Genomic DNA, 20530 nt, shown 5'->3' with positions numbered 1-20530 from the left:
GCAATTCGGCCTTGGCCGAAATGATGCTTTGATATCTATCTTTCTTTCTATCTATCTATCTATCTTTCTCTTTCATTCGATCTATCTATCAATCTATATATATATCTATCTCTGTCTGTCTGTCGATCTATCTATCTATCTATCAATATATCTATCTATCAATCTATCTATCTATCTATCTATATCTGTCTATCTATCTATCTATCTATCTATCTATCTCTGTCTGTCGATCTATCTATCTATATATCTATCTATATCTGTCTATCTATCTTTCTATCTATCTATTTCTGTCTGTCGATCTATCTATCTATCTATCTATATATGCCTGTCTATATCTATCTATATATCTATATATCTATCTATCTATCTACATATCTATCTACCTCTATTATTGGATGAATATCTTTGTTTTCAGAAAGAAGAACAAATGGCAAAATATCTTTAAAAGCAAAACATTTGTCTAATTAAAACTGTCAAAATTGAATTTTGGTTTGCATGTTTGGTATATTATAATCCATAGAAAAAAAAGTAGGCCTCTACTCTTTCAAGAAAATAGTCAGAATTGAATTTTGACCATTCTGACCAAAACTTACTGAAAACCACACAGTGCGAATTTTTGTGGGTATTGCCATGCTTGGTAACGTCGTCTAGCCCCTTACCAAGTTTATCACATTAATAATTTTCTGATTTCCCACCGATCAATGTTCTATCTTCGTGACTACATTAATAATGTTTGAAACTAGAGCTGGCGCTGTACCATCTGGATTCAGCTGAAAAAATAGATAAAAGATTTATGCTTTCAGAAGACACATTATCAAAACCAAGGGAAAGACAAGCACGAGTACTTTGTTTAAATCTAGCAACCGATTTTTATTAAATAGAATAGTAAAAAAAATTATACTGCACTACATCTTTCCTACGTGAATCTATCTCACACACAGTGCAATTTAACAAAATCGAATGACGAGAGCTGTTACTGTATAGGGTTCTCACAGATCATTGCGTAAATCATCGGATATATTGATGGGATAGCGCCATAAGGGGGGGGGGGCGGTTGGGTTGGGAGGGTGTATATTACTTAATACTCATTCAGTTTCATTTCATTCCATTGCGTCGCTATAAATTCATTATTGTTATATATCTGTATTTTCTTTCTTCAGACTAAGTATATATTTTGTTCTAGATGATTTGAATATTATATTCTGTATTTTTTGTACAATATTGGCATTATGATTTCTTTTTACTTTGTGAACAGTGTTTTTGTTGATGTACTATTTCTTGTATGATTTTGAACTGAATGATTTCAATTAATACTATTACCAAAAAAAAATCACCACAAAACCCAACCAACCCCAACCAACCAAAAATACAGTGTGGTAATAATTTTCCTATAATTATTTATCCCTTTAGTAACACAATTTTAACTGATATTAACTAGAGATGCTCGGCGGGTCGCGCAGCCGAGCACATGTATCCCCCGAACCCACCGTGTCATCCGTCATTGCGATATATATAGAGCTCACACAGAAATTTGACAAATAAATACAATCATCATGGCGACGATGACCCTGCCCACATGTTGCCTGTGGGTACCAAATTTCATGACAATAATATGACATAGCAGCGTGACTATGCAGAACCTAAAGTATTGTCCAGTATCACCTGTTGGGGAATAAAATTATAGAGTAAGCTGGATATATTTTGTAAACCTAACCCAAACACCCCCACCTAAAATGATAGGCATCTTCGCTTCACCTTCTAATATTGCTTCTGTGTGCCAACTGTTATGACAAACTGGAAAAAAGCAGATGTTACAGGTTTTACAAAATTTTCCACAAAAATATGGTTACCATGGCAACCATGTCTCCACCCACTCCCAAATCATTAGGCGGACCTTCATGACAAATTTGAAGATAATTGGAGAAGAAATGCAGCTAGTAGAGCACTCACAAGGAAATCTCTTCTATTTCCACAATAACTCTTGTTACCATGGCAACAATGTCTCTGCCCACACCAAAATCCATAGGCGGCTTCACTTTCCCATAATGGACCTTCATGCCACATTTGAAGATGATCGGAGAAGAAATGCAGCTGGTAGAGTGCTCACAAGGGCATCTCTGCTATTTCCACAACAAGGCAAAAGCGATTTTGTGTCTCGCCCACTTATTAAAATAACCAGAAATAATGTAATTTGCGAGGGCACGCAACAGAATTGAATCGAAACTTCATTGTGAAATGACTGGGATGGAATAACACTTGTCATTAGAGCCTTGCACGTAAACTTTAATGTTGACATTAAAATGACCTTTGACCTTACCATGTGACCACCAACTGCAGCATAACATGCAAGACGCCAAAGTACATCTACCATCCAAGTTTTGTTGAAAAGTGACTTACGGTTGCGGAGTTAGGTGTCATAAGAAAGTCTTGCATGTAAACTTTAACGTTGACCTGAAAATTACCTTTGACCTTACCATGTGACCTCCGACTGCAGCATAACATGCAGGTCCCCCAAGTCCATCTACCAGCCAAGTTTGTTTGAAAAGTGACTTAAGTTGCGGAGTTAGACCGTCATAAGTGTGTCTTGCATGTAAACTTTAACATTGAACTGAAAAAGACCTTTGACCTTACCATGTGACCTCCGACTGCAGCATAACATGCAGGTCCCCAAGTCCATCTACCATCCAAGTTTGGTTGAAAAGTGACTTACGGTTGCGGAGTTAGGTGTCATAAGAGAGTCTTGCATGTAAACTTTAACGTTGACCTGAAAATTACCTTTGACCTTACCCTGTGACCTCGGACTGCAGCATAAGATGCAGGTCCCCCAAGTCCATCTACCATCCAAGTTTGGTTGAAAAGTGACTTACGGTTGCGGATTTAGGTGTCAGAAGAGAGTCTTGCATGTAAACTTAAACGTTGACCTGAAAATTACCTTTGACCTTACCCTGTGACCTCGGACTGCAGCATAAGATGCAGGTCCCCCAAGTCCATCTACCATCCAAGTTTGGTTGAAAAGTGACTTACGGTTGCGGATTTAGGTGTCAGAAGAGAGTCTTGCATGTAAACTTTAACGTTGACCTTAAAATGACCTTTGACCTAACCATGTGACCTCCGACTACAGCATAACATGCAGGTCCCCAAAGTCCATCTACCAGCCAAGTTTGGTTGAAAAGTGACTTCAGTTGCGGAGTTAGACCGTCATAAGTGTGTCTTGCATGTAAACTTTAACGTTGAACTGAAAAAGACCTTTGACCTTACCATGTGACCTCCGACTGCAGCATAAGATGCAGGTCCCCCAAGTCCATCTACCATCCAAGTTTGGTTGAAAAGTGACTTACGGTTGCGGAGTTAGGTGTCATAAGAGAGTCTTGCATGTAAACTTTAACGTTGACCTGAAAATGACCTTTGACCTCACCATGTGACCTCGGACTGCAGCATAAGATGCAGGTCCCCCAAGTCCATCTACCATCCAAGTTTGGTTGAAAAGTGACTTACGGTTGCGGATTTAGGTGTCAGAAGAGAGTCTTGCATGTAAACTTTAACGTTGACCTGAAAATTACCTTTGACCTTACCCTGTGACCTCGGACTGCAGCATAAGATGCAGGTCCCCCAAGTCCATCTACCATCCAAGTTTGGTTGAAAAGTGACTTACGGTTGCGGATTTAGGTGTCAGAAGAGAGTCTTGCATGTAAACTTTAACGTTGACCTTAAAATGACCTTTGACCTTACCATGTGACCTCCGACTGCAGCATAAGATGCAGGTCCCCCAAGTCCATCTACCATTTAAGTTTGGTTGAAAAGCGACCTACGGTTGTGGAGTTATGTGTCATTAGGTTTGTGACGGACGGACGACATTTGGATCCCTAAGTCTCGCCTTTACCTCTGGTGGGCGAGAGAAAAACTCTTGTTACCATGGCAACGATGTCTCCGCCCACACCAAAATCGATAGGCGGCTTCGCTATACCATACTCTACCTTCATTGGGTTTAGTACCACCCCACGTCGCTCAAATCGGACCCTAAACACGTTGGGGCAAAAAGCACATCTTTTATAAAGTATTTTAGTCTTTTTATATACCCTCGCAAGTTGGACCGTAAACACGTAGTTTTCCTAGCGAATTATATACCGGTTTTTTTTCATTATTTTAGTGTTTTTGACACCTTTATTGCGTTAGGTACGTAACGTGCCCTTGGAAAAGAGATCCTTTTCGTGTTTTTTAAGGGTCACGCAAGGTATCCACTCGTCAGTGGAACCCCCCCCCCCCCCGGGACGGATTCTACAACATAGACAATCTATTGTCAAAAAGATTCAAAAGCCCTTCATGATAAAGCAAGTCTTTGCCAAAAATCGGTGAATCAAAACAGCAGTTTAGTCTTGGACTATAATTATGGCCAACTGGACATATTTGCGACTTTATGACAATTAGCTGCATGTCCCGGTTCACCTAATTTTCGACAAAGACTTCTCAGTCGTTCATTGTGATTTGAAGGGAATTTTCAATTGATTTTTTTTCCTATGTTTTAGTAATCGTCCCCGTCGCAATTGCGAAAATTTGCTTATGACGAACAAGACCTTACATATTTTTCGGTGGTCGAGACATTAGTCATAACCACCAAATTTGACCCACCCTTTCCATTATTTTAAAGAAACGCAACTAAAACTCAAAACAAGAAGAGTATAATTTAAAAGAAAGGTTTGAAAAGAAAACAATATTTTTGATAGTCCTCCATTATCTCCTACTTTTAAGAAAAGAGAAATGATGGATGGAGTTGAGGCTTGCTGTCTTGAAAGACGAGGTCGCTGGATAAAACTTTGTAGACTTTGCGATTCAGCCATCAGGGCACGGTTTCATTTACAACTAAACATTGTAACTAAATTATTGTAATTACCAAGGAAATCCTATTGATCGCTGAACACTATAGTTTTTGCCATGCTAGTTGCCACAATGGCGAAGTTATATATCACAGTTGTTAGTCTTTATAAAATAGGCCCCTGATAATTATAAACGTTAACGTAAAGATGAGTGGATTCAGTCAGAGATAAATTACAGAAGTGGGCAAAATTTGGCATCGACCGTCAAAAATTATCTATCAAACTCAGATTTCCAAACTTATTTTCACGAGTATAATTACATACATGTACTCAGAACATTTTTCTTGGTCAATATCCTCTCTGTGCATGGCGATACTCTTCACAATTAAGTCACAAGAATAGGGAGTGAGAAGTTTTAATACTTTTTTGCAGACCAACTGAAGCACGTGAAGGGGGGGGGGGGGGCGGGTTGATGTGGGATCTAAGTAGATTCAAGTGAGATGAAACAAAAATTAATGGTACATATATAGGGTTTCCCATTATTAGGATCATGGTCTATTGTTGCGGTATGGTTTCTAGAGTACTTATTCTAAAGATGTGGAGGTTTAATCCTTTGAACATCTTTAACAATCGGCAGCGTTATTCCCATAGACCTCAGAACAAGCACAGGGAGAATCAAAGTAGGTTTTGTTCCACATAACAAAGGTCATAAGCCCTGTTCTTGAGCCCAATCCTCCTTGTTCCCATTTCTTTGAAAAGTCATCGCATTCATATTGAGCAGCCTGAAGTTTCAACTGTTTTTTTTTCATCTTTATATATGTTTGCATTAAAGGACAAGTCCACCCCAACAAATTGTTGATTTGAATGAAAAGAGAAAAATCCAACAAGTATAACACTGAAAATTTCATCAAAATCGGATGTAAAATAAGAAAGTTATGACATTTTAAAGTTTTGCTTAATTTCACAAAACAGTTATATGCACATCCTGGTCGATATGCAAATGAGGAGACTGATGATGTCATCCACTCACTATTTCTTTTGTATTTTATTATATTAAATATTCTAATTTTCTCCTCTTTGTCAAGTGAAACAATGATTAATTCCTCCCTGAACATGTGGAATTAGCATTGTTTAATACTATATGGTTCAGTCAAATTTGTCCCCATTGTCAAATCTGTAAAAATGAAATATTGTATAATTCAAACAATAAACAGCAAAAGAAATAGTAAGTGATGGACATCATTGACTCTGTCATTTGCATATCACCGAGATGTGCATATCACTGTTTCGTGAAAAATAGCGAAACTTCACTGCAAAAACACCGGTGTTGATTTAACACCAGCCCAGAATCTATATATGTCCACACCAGAGAAGTGTTAAACTACACCAGTTTGAATTCGGTCTAACACCAGGTATGTGTTTATACACCACCAATTAGTATTAAAACAACATGGGTTTGATTCCAAACTGGTATTGTTTCAATACTTTTCTGGTGTGGACATATATAGATTCCGGGCTGGTGTTAAATCAACACCGGGTTATTGCAGTGTTTAAAATACCATAACTTTCTTATTTTACATCCGATTTTGAGGAAATTTTCAGTGTTATGCTAGTTTGATTTTTCTCTATTTATTCAAATCAACATTTCTCTGGGGTGGACTTGACCTTTAAGATGAGCGGAATTCGTGTGTGTGTTAAAGGGTTGGTCCGGTCAGAACATATTTATATCTTAATACATAGAGTAGAGTTCACTGAGCAAAATGCCGAAAATTTCATCAAAATCGGATAACAAATAATAAAGTTATTGAAGTTTAAAGTTTAGAAACATTTTGTGAAAACAGTCGTCATGAATATTCATTAGGTGGGCTGATGATGTCACATCCCCACTTTCCGTTTTCTTATATATTATTACATAAAATCATATTTTTTCATTATTTCATACTTGTGTGAATAGTATGTCTCCCTTCACTGGCGTAAATCCCGGGGGGGATGGGGGGGATATATCCCCCCCACTTTTCGAGGAGGGGGGGATGGCCTGTACAAACATCCCCCCCCACTTTTTACGAAAGAAATGAAAAAAAAAATCACAAGAGATAATTGTTTTATTGGTGAAAATTCTTCCTAAAATACCGCTTAACAAATAAAACAATATTATTGAATCATAAAATGCAAATAAAGAGCCAGTTCACCATTTCCAAACGAAACACTTATGTCCTTATTATAACATTGAGGAGAAACCCCCGTTTCTTCCAATTCATCAATGTTGGGGTCTTTGGGAAGCACTGGCGTAAATCCCGGGGGGGATGGGGGGATATATCCCCCCCACTTTTCGAGGAGGGGGGGATGGCCTGTACAAACATCCCCCCACTTTTTACGAAAGAAATGAAAAAAAAAATCACAAGAGATAATTGTTTTATTGGTGAAAATTCTTCCTAAAATACCGCTTAACAAATAAAACAATATTATTGAATCATAAAATGCAAATAAAGAGCCAGTTCACCATTTCCAAACGAAACACTTATGTCCTTATTATAACATTGAGGAGAAACCCCCGTTTCTTCCAATTCATCAATGTTGGGGTCTTTGGGAAGGGATTAAGATGGAATGTCAAAATGTTTTTAATGTAATCTCTAATAAAACCATTAAACCATCATAGGGTAGAAAAGATAATAATATTGGAGGGGTATTTGCCATATGGACATACAGTGGCGTAACTACGGGGGGCATGGGGGGCACATCCCCCCCCCCATCGGCTGACCAAAAAAAAAAACGGGGAAAGGGGAAAAGGAGAAAAGAGGGAGAAAGGAAGAGAAACGTAGTGGGAAATAAGAAAATATTATTCATTATAATGTTATATTATATTATGATTATGTTATGTTACATTACATAATAAACATATTTATCATAACTTTATGAAACATAATTTGCCCAGGGCCTACGTCATCATTGTTCCTGGTGCTCGCATTGTCTGTTTAACGTGATATATAATCCTGTTGTACTAAAACATCCCGTTTTCAAGTCAATATAAACCAAATATATTTCCTAGCACTTGAGTTATCATTGTTTTATGTAGTGACATATGCTTCTTTTTCACGACTCAAAAAGTGATTGCCCCATGTTAAGGTCTTGGTATATATGAAACATTTCATGTCCGTGATTACGTTCGCATTAGTGGATTGGTGAGATATGTCTGCTTTTCATAAATTCCTAAAATAAGTCCTTAAAATGTCCCTTCTGATCTGAATATAAAAAAATTTCAGCTCGCGCTTCGCGCTCGCATCATTTGGTTAATGAAATACGTATATGGTCCTAGTTAATTCTTACAAAAAACCTTAGAATGCCCCACTTCAGGTCTGAATTATCTAAATTTTCAGCTCGCGCTTCGCGTTCACATTGTTTAGCGAGACAGGTACCTATCATGATTACACAAATTTGATTATAATGTCCCTTTTTAGGTGTGAATATAAAAAAAATCAGCTCGCGCTTCGCGCTCGCATTATTTGATCAGTGAGATACATATAAGTTTAATGACATTGTCCTTAAAATGTCTCTATTAGGTCAGTATAACTGGCAACTGAGCGCGCTCACTAGCGCACTCACTCAGTGATTCAAAATTTTTGCTGGTGCCCCCCCCCCATGCCGTGACCCACGGTACGCCACTGTGGACATATCAATGGCAATTCCTTGCATATCTAAAAACATGATTGCACAAAAAAAAAGCCAAAATATTTCAGTCATCCCCCCACCCATCAACACGGATTTACGCCAGTGTCTCCCTTATAATGAAATAAGTTGCAGCAATGAATATCTAATGCACTAAATCAGTTGTCAATCCAATTTTTCTAGTTCTTGGAGGAAAGAAATTGAATAAACCTAATTTCATATAATAAAATACAAAAGAACAAGTGGGGATGTGACATCATCAGCCCACCTAATGAATATTCATGACGACTGTTTTCACAAAATATTGCTAAACTTTAAAATTCAATAACTGTTTTATTTGTTATCCGATTTTGATGAAATTTTCGGCATTTTGCTCAGTGAATTCTACTCTATTGATTAAGCTATAAATTCGTTCAGCCCGGACCATCCCTTTAAACAGAACTGGCAGGTGGAGGAGAGGTGGGCCACTCCGAACACGCTCGTCCTGGCCAACCATGCCAACAATTAGAGGCCGTTGATCGTAAGATAAGAGCTAAGCGACTTTAAGAACGATTGGTGATCCTTTCTTGTAGTAAATGATAATGTTCATTGGTGATTATTTGGAGCGTAAGAAAGGTTCATCAGCCGTCCTTAAAGTCGGTCTTAACTTACGAACAGCTTTATGAATCACCCACCTTTCAATAAAAGGCCTACTGCATTGCATTCAGTCTATGATATAGGTGTACTTTTTAATAATGTAAATAATTCTACTGTTTTTCAAATATTGTATATCCATGTAAAATTCAGTCTTTGAAGACTTTGAAAAGAAAACTTTCCTTGATTCTGATTGGCTGAGCGACACTGTACTATGGCAATAAATGTCGGACATAACAGGACTTGTCGGAAAAAAAAACGTCCGCCGGACAAGTCCTTTGATGAAACGCTCCCCTGCATAGATGCCTTAACAAATAAAAAGTATTGCCTTAACAAATAAAAAGTATTGCATTGTGTCTATCCTTATCCCACCTCAAGCTTTTGCTTTTATGGAGTTAAATATGCCTTTTTCTATAAACATATTTTGTATAATTATTCTTTAAAAAGTTAAAAGTATGAAAATGTGTTAACAAAGAATGAGAATTTTTTTTGTAATGAATAAAAAATAAAATAAATGTTTACATCATAGTTATGAATTTAAAAAATGCAAATTAAATGTGAAGCGCAAGGAGGCATCTTTTAACGAAACTATAGTGGTCATAGGAAGAAAGGTCATTCGGAGGAGTTAAGGCCTCCATCAGGGGTCGGGTGCCTTGTGTGGCATATACGGAGATGTCCCATCATTCGGTACTTTCTCTAAAAAACAAGCACCAAAACAAGGGGTATACATGTACAGGGGCGGATCCAGCCTCCGCCAATAGGGGGGCCCAAAAAATGTTCACCCATATTTTCCCCGATCGGTCGCTCAAAGTTGATTTTTGTTTGTTTCTTTGAAGGGGTTGTCCCAGTGGCGTAATGAGCCAAAACATTTGAGGGGGCTCGATATGGCGTATAGCGTAAAATTGATAAGAAGTTACGAGCGAGCGAAGCGAGCGGGCACAAATTTTTTTTTTTTTTTAATTACAAAAATCCAAGTTCGTGATAGATTTTGACATATTTGGAAAATAATATTATATTTCACCCTTATCTCTTTCCTTTTCTCTTTTTTCTTTCTTGATCTTGATTATTTTGGAGGGGGGGGGGGGCAAAACGCCCATGTCCTAACAGTAATTTCTTAGCTTTATTCTTATAAACGACATAAAAGTGTAATAATTTCATAAGCCCTATTTAAATAGTGCGAGCGCGAAGCGCGAGCTGAAATTTTTTTGACGTTCAGGCCTAAAGAATTAACGTTCTATGCACTTTTGTAATCATGAACGGTATAAGTATATAACCAAACAAAAGCACGCATGTTTCAGATTTTGACCTACAATCTTGGCATTCTAAATACCTTTTTTCATCATGAAAATCAACAAAGCAAGCGCGAAGCGCGAGCTTAAAATATTTGATATTCCGATCTGGAAAAAAAGGGTCAATTTGAGCTCTGTATTTCAAACACTTTCAATTTTCCTACAATTTGTAGGAAAATTGAATGAAAAATGAATCACAGTTAAACAAGATCTGATATGTTTAATTATTATTACTTTCAGTTTTGACATAGGACAGGGACATTCTAAGAACATTATGTCACCATATGAAAATGATGACTATCTTCCTATTTCTCTTCCTAAGCGGGAGATGAAACTTGTCGATATTCCATTCTGAAAAAGGGTCAATTTGATTATTAAATTAATATCCTATTTATTAATCTAATAAGCCTAATGAGAGCGAGAAATCTGTTAATTCATTATGGCCTGAAAACTGGACATTTAAAGCACTTTTGTAATTATGAATAAGATGCATGAATTAATATATTTTCAACAATCAATGCGAGCGCAAATCGCGAGTCGAAATTTTTGATAAACTGTCATGAAATGGGAATTTTAAGTAGTTTGTTATATAATTAATATTGGGATATACATATCAAATCACCAATCAAAATGCGAGCGTGCAGCGCTAGCTGTTACGTTTTGACAATTTGACCTGAATAGGGATATTTGAGAACTTTATGGAATGATACAGGAAAATAATAGGTACCTGACAAATCAAATTTTGCGAGCGCGCAGAAAATGTTAATAGTCAGAAGATAGAACAAAAAATTTTACAGAGCACTATTTAAAATCAATTTGTAAATCTAACAAAATAATGAAAGTTCGATTTCCGAGCTGAAATATGTTTCATATATTGACGTCAAAATGTAATATTTAAGCTCCTTATTGAGCAAGATATATAAGTCACCTAAAAGGCAATGCGAGCGCGAAGCGCGAGCGAAAATTTTATACTGTATAGTGACATGAAATATTCTTAAAATTATTAGTCTTCCCCTCATCTTATTTTATTCACTCGTCTTTCTCCTCTTATGTTTCCCCTTCTTTTTTTCTCCTCTCTTTTCCCTTCTTTTTTCTTTCTTTCCCCCTTTTTTTCTTTTTTGCTCCGCCAATAGGGGGGGGGGGGGCCCCCCTGGATCCGCCTATGCATGTATACTTTTGCCAGAAAATCTATTAAAAACATATAATGGTTTCTGCATTACAATGTCAACTAAATCTCTAAACTACAATCCCATCTCCCTCCCCGTATACAACATAGGTTGAAAATCGAAATCAATTCGATCAGCATAATTCAAAAAGTGTGAAACGGCCACTTTATTGCAGATTTATGTTCAATGATTACAATTTCTCTCCCTATAGATTTTCCGTCATAAAAACCCACAATCCGAAATGACAAAAGTCGCCTGTCCAAAATTAAAACCACAAAATTCTGTCAAGAAGAATAAACCATTTTCATTCCAGTCAATTCTCGACAATCGAAAGATGAGAATACAGAAAGCTTTGTTACGAGTGATCGCGACAAATGAATAAATTCTTTAAAAGTTAATCATGAATCATCTTCCTTTGATACGGATGAGCAATTTAGACTAACTTACTAAAGTATTGTATTCTAGAATCTCCTGTTGTGTATACCATGGACCTACTAGGTCCATGTGTATACCAAGTCAATTTTCCTCCACATGATTTTTGTTGTTCAACGTACCCGACCGCTATAAAAAGGCAAAGGCCCGACAACTTGATATGATCTGGTTTATTGAACAAAAATCCCCAATGCTAGACGGCTAATTATGGTGAAGACTATTGACAAAAAAAACTTTCACTCGGCAAAATATACCCTTTTCTAAACTATCGTCAGCGGTATTTTTCTTGACATAAATAAAAAGGTCGTTGAAACTAAAAGTCAAAACGCTAGTTTTACGGTGGTAGTCCTCTAACAATCTGTATATATCATAGGCGGATGCAGGGGGTGGGCGAGGGGCCCAGGCCATCCCTAATTGGCGGACCAAAAAAAAAGAAAAAGGGGGAAAGAAAGAAGAAAGGACAAAAAAAGGGGGGGGGAGCGAGGAGGAAAAAGAAGAGGAAAAATAAGAGAAGGAAGACGAGTGTATAAAATAAGGTTAGGGGAAGGACTTGGAAAAAAAATATTTCATGTCACTATATAAAATCTTCGCTGCCTGTTCGATGAGATACATTATCTTGCTGAATAGGCTGATATGGAGCTATTTTCAAGCTTTTTTTAAAGTCAATGTACAAAACATGTTTCAGCTCGGACATCGAGCTTTCATATTTTGTTTGCTTTACAAATTGATTAAAAAAAGGTTCTCTAAATGTCCGTTTATGGTCTGAATATCAACATTTTTAGCTCGCGCTGCCCGCTCGCATTATTTGATTTGCCAAGTACCTTTGCCCATACCTTGTTGTCTTCGTGCATGTATATATTCCATGACGTTTTAAAAATGTCCCTTTTTCAGGTCTGAGTGTCAAAACGTATTTTGATTGATAAGTTATGTATATTATACCTCTACATTAATTCTATAACAAACTGCATGACAGTTCATCAAAAATTTGCGCTCGCATTTATTGTTAAAAAAATGTATTAACCAATGCATCCTATTCATAATTACAAAAGTGCTTAATGTCCAGTCTTCAGGACTTAATATCAACAAATTTCGCACTCTTAGGCTTATTAGATTAATAAATTAATATAACATTTTCATGAATTCCTAACAACTGAATTGTCCCCCTTTTCAGGATGGAATATTGAAAAGTTTCGTCTCGCGCTTAGGAAGAGGAAGATAGTCATCATGTTCATATTATGATAACACAATGTCCTTAGAATTTCCCGGTCCTGGGTCAAAATAATAAAGAATATCAGCTCGCACTTCGCACACACATCGTTCATTATTAAGCATGTTAAGTGCAATGTACATCCACTTCACAATATTCATATACAGTGTTTGACATAGTGCTTAAATTGACCCTTTTTCAGATCGGAATATCAAATATTTTCAGCTCGCGCTTCGCTCACATTATTTATTTTTATGATTGAAAAAATATGTTTTAGAAATCCCAGATTCTCAATCTAAATATAAAAAAAACACGCGCACACATGTTTATTGATATACGCAGCATGTTCTTCATTAACGTGCTCAAATTATCCAGTTTCAGATTAGAATATAAAAAAAGTTCTGCACGCTATTCGCACTCGCATTATTGATGTAGGAAGATACCCAATTACTCATCGTTTTCGAAATTCATATAACATGAACAGAATGTCCCGTTTTTAGGTCTGAAATCTAAATTCGCGCTCACATCAATTGTTTAGATACCTATCCCATTCATGATTACTAAAAGTGCTTAGAATGTCCATTTTTAGATCCGAATGTCAACAATTTTTAGTTCGCGCTTCGCGCTCGCATTATGCAAGTGTCGAAATATATAGTGTTCATGGCTAACTGCAAACTGGCCTTAACAGATCCCTTTAAGATCAGGCCAGAAATTATATTAAAAGTTTCTGCTCGCGCTTCGCGCTCTCAGTAATTATCTAGTTACATACGCATCTTGTTTTAACATTGCCAAGAATGTTCCAATTTTCAGGACAAAATACATGAAATCTCCAAAAATTTTAGCTCGCGCTTCGGGCTCGCACTATTTGAATAAGGCTTATGAGATGATTAGATAATTATGTTTTATAAGAATAAATCTAATAAGTGACTGTTAGGAATATGCCTTCCAAAAAAATAAACAAAAATCACCTTTGAGCGCCCGATCGGGGGAAATATGGGTGAAAAATTTCGCCTCCCCCACCCAATATCAGCGAAAGCTAGATCCGCCCCTGGATAGAGGGAACATAATTACTCCTGCAATACAAAATTAGTCACCCAATCCATCTGGATTGAAGCAATCGATGAACCCTCTTCATCGAAACGTGTAATAACCATGTATCCCAACCTCATTTTCTAACCACAGTATTCCAGGCCTTTATTGTCCTGTAAAAGGTTGGTCTTTAGAGGAGCATTCGGGCGTGTCGGGTGGCATTGAAAAGTGCAAACGTATTCACAGGATGATGCATCAATAAAGGCGAAACTTCCACACAGAGGCCGACTCACACCCTCAGTAGCAGATCTTGTGAACCGTTCCCACGAGCTTTCTCTCTGGCTTTTCAGTTTCCCACCATCAACAACAGATTCTCAAGATTTCTGGTGGACTGCTCAGAGGACGTTGTTGCATTTTGCACCAGAAAAAGACCGGTTTTGGAACTTTTGAGGAATAATTGGAAGGGAATTGTCGATTTGTTTGGAAGCACGAGTATCTATGCAGGAGAGCACATCGTGGGAACAGGCAGAAACTATTGATCTTGGCCCCCTTTTCAGCTTTCTGGGAGCGTCTATAGGGTGGGGGTAATTCAGCAGTGCACCCATTGTCTGATGACGACCCCCTCAAACCAAAACCAGCATAGACCCCTGTGCCAACTTGATTTCAATATAATAATATATTGTTTGGGATAATTTTTTCTGAAAGATATCGAAGAAGATTCTTATACAGTGAAAGCGGGAATCGATGTCATGATGTGAATTTGTTGACGAATGACATTGGCAAGGACCAACAACAATATTTCAATAACTATGAGTATATTGCAACTAAACTGGTGCCTGGTATTTCGTATAAAAGCACAATTTTCATTGTGAACATAATAATCCTCCTGAAAGATTTTTAATATTTTCGAGGAATTTTATACATTAACGTACATCTGATTGTGTGCAATATCAATATTCGAAATGGCAAAGGACAAGTCAAGTAAAACTTCAGCCGGGAAACCTGAAGATAGCAATGATGGAGCCAGCACCATGCAATCACAAGCGCCTACCAAGAGGAGGCGGGGCATCTTCGCTTTCTTACGAGGCGAAAAGTCAAAGACGTCTAAAACCAGGTCGGGGAAGGTCCAGGTCGAGCTGAGCTCTGACCAACCTCAGAATAATAACCATGTTACCAGGTCTGCATCTTTCAGCGAGCAGGGATCTTCGAAGGAGCCGACGAGGAAAGTAAAGCGACATCTCAGCGTCTCGAGGTCGGGAAAGATGAAGGAAGTTAGAAAGCGACCGAACATTAATGAACTTACGAAGAGATTTGAAACACAGGCTCAAGTATGACCAAAACCGGACCATTCCGAGATTATCACTTAGTGCTTTGAAAGCACTTCTTTCTGAAATCAAAATGACATGACTGCTGAAAATCAGAACTAACGATCTCTTAAAATATAAATAATTAAGAAATAGACTAGCAATTTGTTGTACATGTATTTGAACAGACAGTTAAGAGGAATTGTCTTTTGTCGCTCATGTTCACCTAATCAAAATATAATCATATCTCTATCATCAACCAGTTGGATTAGCTAAATTGAAGGAGGATCGTGATGGACAAATGTTGAAAAGTGTTCACTTATGTCTTGACCGTTTGATATCAGTCATTCGTGAACACCCGCAGAAAAAAAGCATACCGAAAAGCTTTGCCAACAGAATACTCTGAGACAAAGATTTAAATCACATTTTTATTGCACCGTTTAAAAATATGTTAAAGCAAGGAAATGTGCAGATCGCGGGGGCGTTTAACAATTATGTGAATATTTGCCCCTCCGCTGCTTACAACACGGTCACAACCATAAATGATGTAGAATATTACACTTTGTTTCCATTTGATATTCGATATTACTGAGAATTGAAATATGTACAAAATTAAAACATCTTTCTTTGCTGCATCCATGGACCTACTACTCTGACAGAGTAGTAGGTCCATGCTGCATCTAATAAATACGGATCAGTGTTTAAATAGAAAACTCTTTTTCAGTAAAGTGTAATTTACAAGCTCTTGTTTTGTCATGGGACTATAATAAACTGCTGGTCAGTGTTATTTTGATAATTTTTCTAAGCATTTGAATTGTTAAAAAGTTTAACTTAGCACACACACACACACACACAAATGCAGTGTGTTTCTCGTTTCTTGACTGTATTCTTCCAAATTCAACTGTGGAAAAGCGTTGTCTCTTCATGGGGAATAATCATGATTAACATTATTATTCGCTATTTATAACATGGAAAAATTGGGCGTAGATGAAATCCAAATATAATTTCCCTCGTGGTTAAAAAAAAAACATCCCGAAACTAATATACATGTATATAATTCTAAACATTGCCTTTGTTTGTTCACCTATGCTGGGAAATGTTCTTTTCAATTATGGGAATGATTCAACCATAACCGAGCAAATATAATGCGGTCCAGTAATTCATAGTTAGCTCTGTATGATTCCATTTCATTCGTCACCAAAACCTTGAAAATATTTTTGTTAATTTTACCTTATCAACTGAATGCTCGAATAATGATTATTTTGTATGATCTTGTTTATCTGTTCGCTTATACTATTTCTATCACTGTAATGAGTTGGAAATAAGTTTTTGTTATCACTCCCATGGATCTGTGAATTATTTTCTGCAGAATTAAAAAAAATTTCCTGGCGTATGGCTGAATCTAATAAAATGTGAGTTTTAACCCGATATTGTTTTAAGTTGGACAATAATTATATAAAAATGTGAATGTTGACAGGCAAGTTATGTTGCTCTCAAATAACAAAAAATCATGAACTAAGTATTATTTCTCCTTTAATGTGGAATAAACTAAGTCTCCAAATATACTTTGTTTATGAATCAGATACGATTCGATTCATGCTGGGTAAACATTATTGGTGTCTCTAATTTTCACCTGCTTAAACCCAATTGTGAACAATAAGTAAATACCACGTACTGGTAAGGTGTATATATCACATCATTTGGTGTCAGAATTCCCTACTGACATTACACTTTAAAACTGATAGAGCAGAAAGCATCTACAAACAAAAAATGCTAACTATATAGTTCCAACTCTATACATAACTTTAGATCCGATCAAGCTACCACTGTGGTTAAAAACTTGTACTTCTATTTTTCGTTTTAAGAGGTATAGAACAATTTTTAATGTTGAATGTTAAAGAACATTTTAGTCAAGACTGCATGTATGAAAACATTATGTTTGATGAAATTATGATTGTGTAAACTTTTCTTCGGAAATAAAATTCTCTAAGAAAACCGATTGTATGTCTTTGCCTAAAGCTTCGCACTTAAAATCAACTTCACTATTGTTACTGTAGTATAACAACTTACTCAGGCGCGGAAAACGGGAGTGGGGCCAAGTATTCTCTTTATAGGACGAGATAGTGAAGGAACATTTTGACTGGCTAACTTTCAGGGGTTTCATTTTGTTTTGATCTTGCTCGATAAATTTATGTGAAAAATTTTACCACTTTTAAAGCTTTTTTTTTGCTGCTCCCTCACTTATTCTAAAATCATGGATCTACTATTTCTACCTGTCTACTACTACTACTACTAAAATTACTACTGCTGCTGCTACTACTATACTACTACTACTACTGCTACTACTACTACTACTACTACTACCACCACCACCACTACTACTTCTACCACCACCACCATCACCACCTACTACTACTACTAAAAAAACAGAAAATATTAGTACTACTGTACTACTAATATTTCTCATACCATTTGGCCATAGATAATTATGTACATCATAATCATGAATGAGAATGTGAGTAAGAGAGAGAGAGAGGGGGGGGGGGTATAATAAGAAAAGAGGAAAAGAGAGGGGTAATGCATTTATTTGGTAAAAGTGTGACATGTAAATCTTCTGAAATTCATAATTAATATATCTATAATTAACTGCACACAAAACTTTCTCAATCAAACCTTGATTTTATCTGACATGGGACAATAATAACCAACATCATGTTCCCTTTCTTTTAAAAAAATATTTATTTTGGTTTAAATTAGACTAAGCACAAACTTCCATTGTTTTGTTACTCTTATTTACCACTTCTATCAAAACGAAATAATTATCATGGTGGACCTCCTGTCCTTGTGGTGTAGACAGGCAGGTCTAACACACAGTATGAGTCTATGTAACTTGCTCTCGTATGAAAATAAGAAAAGAATACCTCTTTGTTCTCTACACCAAATAAAAAGAAGGAAAAGGGATCTATGTCAGTCGACTTTGTATTTGTTCAACGGCTGTGTGTATATACAGAAATACTGTGACTACATATGCGTGGATACCTGAAGGATGCCTTTGTGAAAGAAGAAGCGAGTCTTTTATTGATTATTGGGGGTGTTTGTTAGAGAGAGAAGACTGTAGTACATTAAATACCCATGGACAATGATGGGTTACAAGGAAAGGAAGAAGAGTGGTTGAGGACAAGGGATCGAGGGGGAGGGCTAGTCTGCAGCCACAGACCCTGATTGGAACTTTGATCAACAAGTGTGCCTCCACGCAAAGACTATCATTTACAAAACTTGCTGTTCAAATACAGAGCGAGCGAGAGGGCCTTCAGTACACAAGGCATGAGTAGGCTGCACATTCAGACCCTTAACTCAAGTGAAGGGTTTGCCCAGCAGACTAGGGCGGGGCGGAGTCGGACACCAAAGTCAACAGGGGTCAATAGACACCTTTAGTGGGCCCGGAGTTAGGATTGTGTATTGTAAAATGCATTGTCCGGTGCACTGTCTACGCATAAAACAAAACGCACACAAAAAAATGCCCTCTACCCACTCTTTTTTTTTTAACAATTAGGCAAACACACTTGCACCAACCAAATTAAAGCATAATGTAAGGAAAAAAACCAAATGACGTATAAATAAAAACCTTACTGTTCCTTTTCTGACTCATTATTTGTCAATCATTCGCCAAAATCATATAAAAACGGTAGCGCACAACAACGTACAGATCAATAGTATCAAAGATGTACTTTAGGTGTCAAATATTTAGTCTGTGCTTACAGACTACCCCAAAAGTCCTCCATCCTCTGTAGCAACATACATGTAACTTTATCATTTTGGGTTCTTAAAAAAAGTCAAACTTTTATATTCATTATCGAGATTATACATGTAAATTGTACTGCAAAAATGATAAGAGGGGTCCCTTTTGCAGGAAATCAACCATTTTAAAAATCAAAACTGAAACAAAGAGTAAATCGATAATAAAAAGATAAAAAAATCTGGAGTTTCTGAAGAAACAAAAGTATGTAACCCCCCCCCCCCAAAAAAAAAAATCAAAATAGTATACTTGTCACCGGGACTTTTCAATAAAGACATTTTAAGCAAATTAAATTAGTATAAGTGCGACACTGATTAAAACCTGTGAAAAAAGGTCACGATATGCATCATTAAGCGGACATAAAACAAAAATTGTCATTTTTCAACAGTCACACACGTTATTTCAGAATTCATGCCGTCTTGTATGTGGTGAATGTTCAAGAGACGTTACAATTTAATATTTATCCCTAGTTGCAGCTTTTATAACACATTTTTAGCGCAGGCCAATGGCCACAATTTTAGGAGATTTGACGTTTTCGCCCTCCTAAATTTTTGAATGGCAAAATAAAAACAGACATTGCTGCCAAACGATAAATACAGAAGTTAACTTGAATAACATACATTGAATGAACACCATAGTCCAAATCCAGCCAAAATGCTTAAAATAACAGTATTAATAATATTGATTTTTATTTTTTATATTCCTTAGTTATATAATGGAGGAATACTTCCAAGTCATTTGCTCCAAACCTTTCAGTTGAAAAATTATGCCATTTTGATTAATGGACGAACTAAACATAACACACAAAAACCCTGCCACCTAAAGCAAAACTTTTGATTTAGATGGAAGGTTTTTGTGTGTTGACATTTAGTTTGTCCATTATATTAAGCTCTGACAAAGGACAAATTGTCTCCAAATAGCAATTGATACACAAAAATATGATCTAATGGGGAATTCCCTCTATTATTTGTCTTCACACTTCAGCTGTGGTGTTGTAAAAACAGCAAACAGTGAATAATTGCAAAGACATAACAAAATATGGTGGCTCTAACGTTTTCAGGGGGTGGGTGAGGTAAGTCTCCTATGAGTAATTACTTGAAATAACAGGGAAAGAAAAAGAATTGTGAATCAATAATGAATAGATGAACCTAAATTCCTATAGATATAAAGACCAACAGATGAATAAATAAATGGGTGGAC

This window comes from Lytechinus pictus, chromosome 3 (assembly GCF_037042905.1).
Source record: "Lytechinus pictus isolate F3 Inbred chromosome 3, Lp3.0, whole genome shotgun sequence".
Taxonomy (NCBI): domain Eukaryota; kingdom Metazoa; phylum Echinodermata; class Echinoidea; order Temnopleuroida; family Toxopneustidae; genus Lytechinus; species Lytechinus pictus.
This window is presented reverse-complemented; position numbering follows the sequence as displayed.